Raw genomic sequence first — 6,000 nt, 5'->3', positions numbered from 1 at the left:
GATCCTACGATGCAATGCTTCAGATGTACTCGTCTCAAAACGGCAAGGAATGACGCTTCTGTAGCATTTCCCAACTTCCCAGTGGAAGTCGAACAAGGTGGTCTGGAACTCTAGCGGCCGTTCAGTAATGGTAGGGTAGCAACGCACGTGTCGATCCCACAACGAAAGCAATATTCTCCATGCGCTGATACACTAATGCAGAAAGGTTTAATGGGAAACTACTGCACTATGTACTGCGACTGGAACTGCGATTGAACCCTGTGCGCATCTTCTCCTTATCTAGTGTTTATCAGTCAGTTGATAAGGGAGCTGTCGCTCTGGTGAGGCTGGTGTTAACTGGTCCGCCGGACTGCGTTCCGGCGCGGGCGGTGTTGTTGCCGTTGGTAAGTCTTGGGTTCCAATATTGGGCGTTTGAACCTGTTCAGAACGGTTGAGATTCAAGGAAGAAGGGAAGGATTGACATCACTGAGCTTGCTGTCAATGAGACAATAGGGCGGAGGTTTGGTAGAAGGGGTTATTTGCCAAGTCGGGAAAAGAGGAACGGATATCTTCAACGTTTTCCGGTTGCGAGAAGCACCTTCCGCGACGGCGTGGGGTCCTTCCGGATCTCGATACCGAAGTGCGACGCGGCCGCAGGAAATGACTCGGGGCCGGGGCCGATCGGCTTCCATGGATGGCGCTTCGGGTTTCAGTCCGCGACTGTCTTTGATCTTCAGTAATTTTCTAATTACCATCTCTCCTTCTTCTTTCTCCCTTTCTTTTTTTGGTTGTCCCCGGAACTACCCCCGCCTTCTTTCCACAGCCACGCGTCAAGATCGGTAGTCAAGTATTATGCGCATCGCATAAATCTATCTCCCCATCACTCATGGTTGCTTCTAATTCTCATGCCATCCCTTGGCTCGCTGCATGTCACATTATCATATCATGCCATGTGTGTTGTGTTCTCGAAATTCTCCGTAGCGTAGTTTCATATCTTCACGTCATGTCATCCTCAAACCATGGTAGACGTTATGGAGATCTACCTATGTCACTAACTGATTATCGCAAAAAGCGGCCGCCGCCGAGACCGTCATTAGATTCAGATGTTCACCTACGTTCGCCTCCCTCAACCAGAGAAATGTCAGAAACAATCAGCAGATATTGGCAGCTTATTCAAATACCATTCAAATACCGGCCGATGAGGCGGAATCCTACCCATTTGTTTGTTTAATCCGGTTCGGTAGTGGTTCGGATGGGCGGCTTAGTGGCGTAGCTCGTAGCGCATATAGTAGTATATATTTGCCGGCTGCTGAGATTTTATAACGGCGTAAGCGCCGATGCGGGGCGTAGCGTAAGCGGCGTTATTAGCGGACGGCAGCGGACGGCAGCGGCTTACCGGGGAAGTGACGGAGATCGGTCCGGGCGAGGGGGGGGATTGAGGCTTCGTATGGTGTTAGCAGGGATGATGGTGAGGAGTTTTGCGGTTGTTTTTGGTGATGATAAACTGATGGTTTTATTTTTGTAATGGGCTTGGGACAAGGGATCACAGGTGAATTACAATGCAGCTGAGAATGAATTGCGTCTAAGAACTTAGAACCGTGAGTGGCAGGTGGATAACCGACAAGTGAGGATGTTCAACAACGATGTTTCATAGACCCCCTTCTCTCTCGGTAATTGCATGTCCGTTGAGAACCAAAAGTCATTCTAGGGAAGATATCATAACCGGTGAAGTAAACATGGTTCAAAGCGCAAGTAAGATCCAACAGATATCGCCTCAACTATCCTCACTGAAGCGGCCGCGGACAGATGCCCCGTTCCCGCTATCAACACCCATAAGCGCTGTTATCTATCTCACTTTGAGATCCCCCGTAATTCTAGCGGTTCCAGCCCTAACCACTATAAGCGGTAAGGCTTTAGAACTCCCTTGGCATGAGTAGAATGGTTGCTTCCTGTATTCGCACACCCTCTTCTTTCATCTCGGGTACCGTAGATCGGGGTTACCCGAATGGGTGTGGTGATTAAGGTTATTCTACGGCGTAGGTGAGTGGAGGTAGAGGTAGGTACGTATGTAGACGAAGATAGGGGGTACTCCTCTGCTATGTCAGCGGGAGTGTTGTTGTTATTGTTGCCCCTGAGTCCATCGGAAGAACGGTTGGTGATGATGATGATGGTCAGCAAAGGGGGGAGACGAGAAGCGTCAACGTCAAGCTTCACTTTGATTACCATGTTCACCAAGAATAGGTAGGCGAAGTTGGAGTGAGACTTCCCGGGATAGTTCCTTTCCGGTGTCACAGAAGCACAAGCACAGTGGCTGACAGACACACATATGCCTGTGTGTTCTATTCTAGAAGGCATCCCGGATACTTGGAATGTCGGATTGGCACGCGATCCTGTAGCTATGCGTGCGATGTGCCTCATGTCAAGCGACGTAGGCACTCAACATGACGCGGTGTTTCAGGAAGAGGCTGAGTGGGAGAGGAAGCCTCAAAAGTCGATGTCTGACGTCTAGTGGATGGTTCGCTGCCTCAGGTATAGTGGACTTGGTCCATTGAGAGCCTTCCCTTTGGTCAGACAGGTGTTTCCATCCATCCGCAGGAGGGCGGCGGGCACGTGGGGACGTGGTGACGCCATCCCGAGATTATACTCGGAGTCGTGGATGATTGGAAGAGGGCTTACCCTTGGGTATGGTTCGTATGCCGTTGCAAACAGGTATGTAGTACTTCGTGATGCGACGCCGGACATTTGGCATGGTGGTTGGTATACTTCGTAATCGTGCTCATTGTGTCACTACTGACCTGCTTTGCGTGCTTGGTGTTTTGTAGGACAATGACCAACATGCCGTGTCGGTGCTCGGTGTCCAAATGGGAACACTTAATGTGAGTTCGAGCTCAGAGCTCGTTTGCTAGATTTCGTGCTCCCCCGCGAGGCCTGGATAGCGATATGTCAGCGGGGTCTACTGTAGTTGTATGTCTCATGGAGTCAGATTGTAGAAGTATAGCGGACTAAACTAGTGGGTAGTATCAGGAGATTGTACCTTACAGACGCCATTTATCTGACAATCTCATGAGAGTGTCGGATGGTGTGCGAACCAGAAACCCCACTGAGTGGTAAGAAGGCAGACTGAGGCTTCGTCAGTGAACCTGTCCCCAGCAAGTAGAGAGGAGAGACGCCGGGAGGATTTTCTTCCCACCCACACTTCTATCTCACTGTTCCACCAGTATATACCCATCGTCAGCGGCTCAACGCGGTGTGGACATCCAGCGAAGCCCACATGCTCAAGATAACGGCTTGGTTGTCCATGGGCGCCACATCTGTCGTCGCAGCCACCCATCTTCCTCGATCAACCATGGATGGAAACCTGCTAGATCAGCTTACTGAGTTGAGGGAGTACGGCCAGTCAGACCGGGTGGCCGCCACAGTTCGATCACTGATGTCGTTGGTCCAAAATAGTGGAGGTGGCGGCCGCTCGGGGAGAAGTAAGGCAAGTAAGAACCATTGCCGCTAACAGTTCAAACTGGGGGTGGCGCGGTGTGCTGATAGTGGAGGAGAGTGTGGCCAGTGATGGACAGTGGACAGTAAGTTCTTGAGGATGCCTGATTCCCACACTCTGTGGAGGAGGATTGTGGTTGGAGACGGTGTTCGTACAACTCAAACTCTTGATTATTGTTGGTTTGTGAATGGGAAGAACTCAGCTTTTCGGCCTCCTGTTCGGCGTCTGCAGTACGGTTTGAGTTCTTGGAGGTACCTGTCTTGCAGATTCAAGTTGTGTGAATTCTTTTCCGATACTACAAGCCCATGAGCAGAGGAAGTGTTGAAAGTTCATACGACCGGGGCCACAGTCGGCCGAAATCCGATAGCTTAACTAGTTTGCCCCTCGGCACGAGAATCACTCACGAGACTTGGAACAGCTTCATGGTGAGAAGTACTTCAGAAGGCATCCTGTCAAGAGAGGAAGTAGAGGGACAAAATTTAATATGTAGGAAGTTTGTTGCACTAACAGAGGGTACATAATGGGTTCTGGTCTCTAGCATTCAGTGAAGGGAAGGTACTGACACAGGACACTCGTCCCTACCTCTCATCCAGGCTGATCTCTTCCAGTGGGATGGACACACGAGGTTTGAAGCATCCAAGGCTATCCCTTTCGTCTGAGAATGGAGCAGGAACACATAAAGAAAGTGCGGGTATGAATTGAGTGACACTTGAGATGACAGTGTCGTTCCCGTCCATGAAGTTCTGAAGGGTGGGGAAGTATTCTGCGGTGGCTGCTTTGCTGTTGCCAACGAAGATTTCGAAAACACAAATTGGTTGGCGCACAAAGGGCAGTGGCTTATGAGTTACTTTCATGTTCGTTGTGCTCGGTCCGACTAAAATAACGGCCTATCCTCCCTAGAATAACGGTCTCTAACCGCTTTCAAAAGGCGGTCTGGGTACTACACAATTTTAATTCAATATTAGTCCCATACAAATCTACTACACACTATCATCACTATACAACTATATTAATACCGTACGCCCTGTATATAAGTTAGTACGTACTACCATAGTTATATAAAGCTACATATCTATAGTAAAAGCGCACATTACCAGATTTTATAGAAGGTTTGATATTTATATCGATAATAATACAAATACTAGTTAACTAATTAAAATCGAATAATCTACTCACTATATTTAACGGCCTTCGATTACTTCTATTTAGTAATTTGCTTAGCGGTTAGCTAGAGTACAATATTATTAAGTATAGTACTAGCTATAGTACTAGGTATGGTATTCGAGGGTATAGCACTAGCCATAGTATTAGGAAGTACTATAGTATTAGCTATAATACTAAGTATAGTACTACTAGGTATAATCTATATAAATAAGGCTATCGCTAATCTATGCTTCTCCTATTATACTGTTATTATCTATTATATCTACTATAATTGCTAAGTAATAATAAGCTTCTTCATAATCGTTACTTTCTTCTTAGGCGGGGCATCGTATAATAGATTATAGCGAATTAAAATATTACAACGTTAAATATTAGCTTGAATAAAGGGATTAAGAATAGGTATCTCGTTATTGTCGGTAGGCAATAGTTAAGCGCTATTACGAATTTCTATTGCCTATCGTCTATTAAGAATTCGGTTTTGTAACGGGTCTGCAAGAGTAAGGCACAGCGAGCAGTCGTGTAAGGTTGAAATGCTATATTTAATAAGGAAAGAAAGAGAGGAAAGACTGTACTAGAAGGGTGCAGTCGAAAGAAGGTTTTGTACAACTAGTACTAAGACCGTACGAGCCAAGCAATCATGCGGGTCTGGCCAACTAAAAGGCTCGTATTATAATTTATCGGCTTATCAGGCCGGTAAGTTGTAGGATACGGTTTAGTAATAGTTAAATTTAACTCCTAGGCTCTAGCCTTATAATATTACCCTCCTACTCCCCCTTGGGGAATTCGGTCTACCCCTTTTAGGAGTATAGTCTACCGCATAAAGTATCAAGTAGCTAATTATATAAAAATGACGAAATCTATTAATAACCGCTCCTAACTAAATACCTATCTAAATAGGGAAGAAATTAATACTATTAAGAAAAGTATTTATATTAAACCCCTAAATAAACGTTGTACGACTACTTACTTTCTACCCGAATCGGTAATATTCTAAATATTATAAATATTTACTTTTATAAAATTATTCCTAGTATACAGGAATTAAAACTAAATTTGGGAATATATTTACATTTTATTTATCCACAGCCCTCTTTTATTAAAATAAATCTATACCGCATAGTAGTTAGTATTAAAGTAATTATTTAATACTTCGTTTCGCTTTATCTTTCTTACTAGTAATAGTTATTAATTACCACATTCTTTAAAACGTAATAGCTATAAATTATCGTTATAATTCCCTCGCTAAAGAATAACTTTAGTAAATCTTTATACTTACAAAATATTACGTTTATTACCTTATTATAGTTACGTTTTATAATAAATACTATTAAATAGTATAATAAGGCGGCGAAGGGTATTATATAGTA

This window comes from Neurospora tetraspora, assembly GCF_033439725.1.
Source record: "Neurospora tetraspora strain CBS 560.94 chromosome Unknown B0H65scaffold_2, whole genome shotgun sequence".
Lineage (NCBI taxonomy): Eukaryota > Fungi > Ascomycota > Sordariomycetes > Sordariales > Sordariaceae > Neurospora > Neurospora tetraspora.
Note: the sequence above shows the minus strand (reverse complement) of the source record.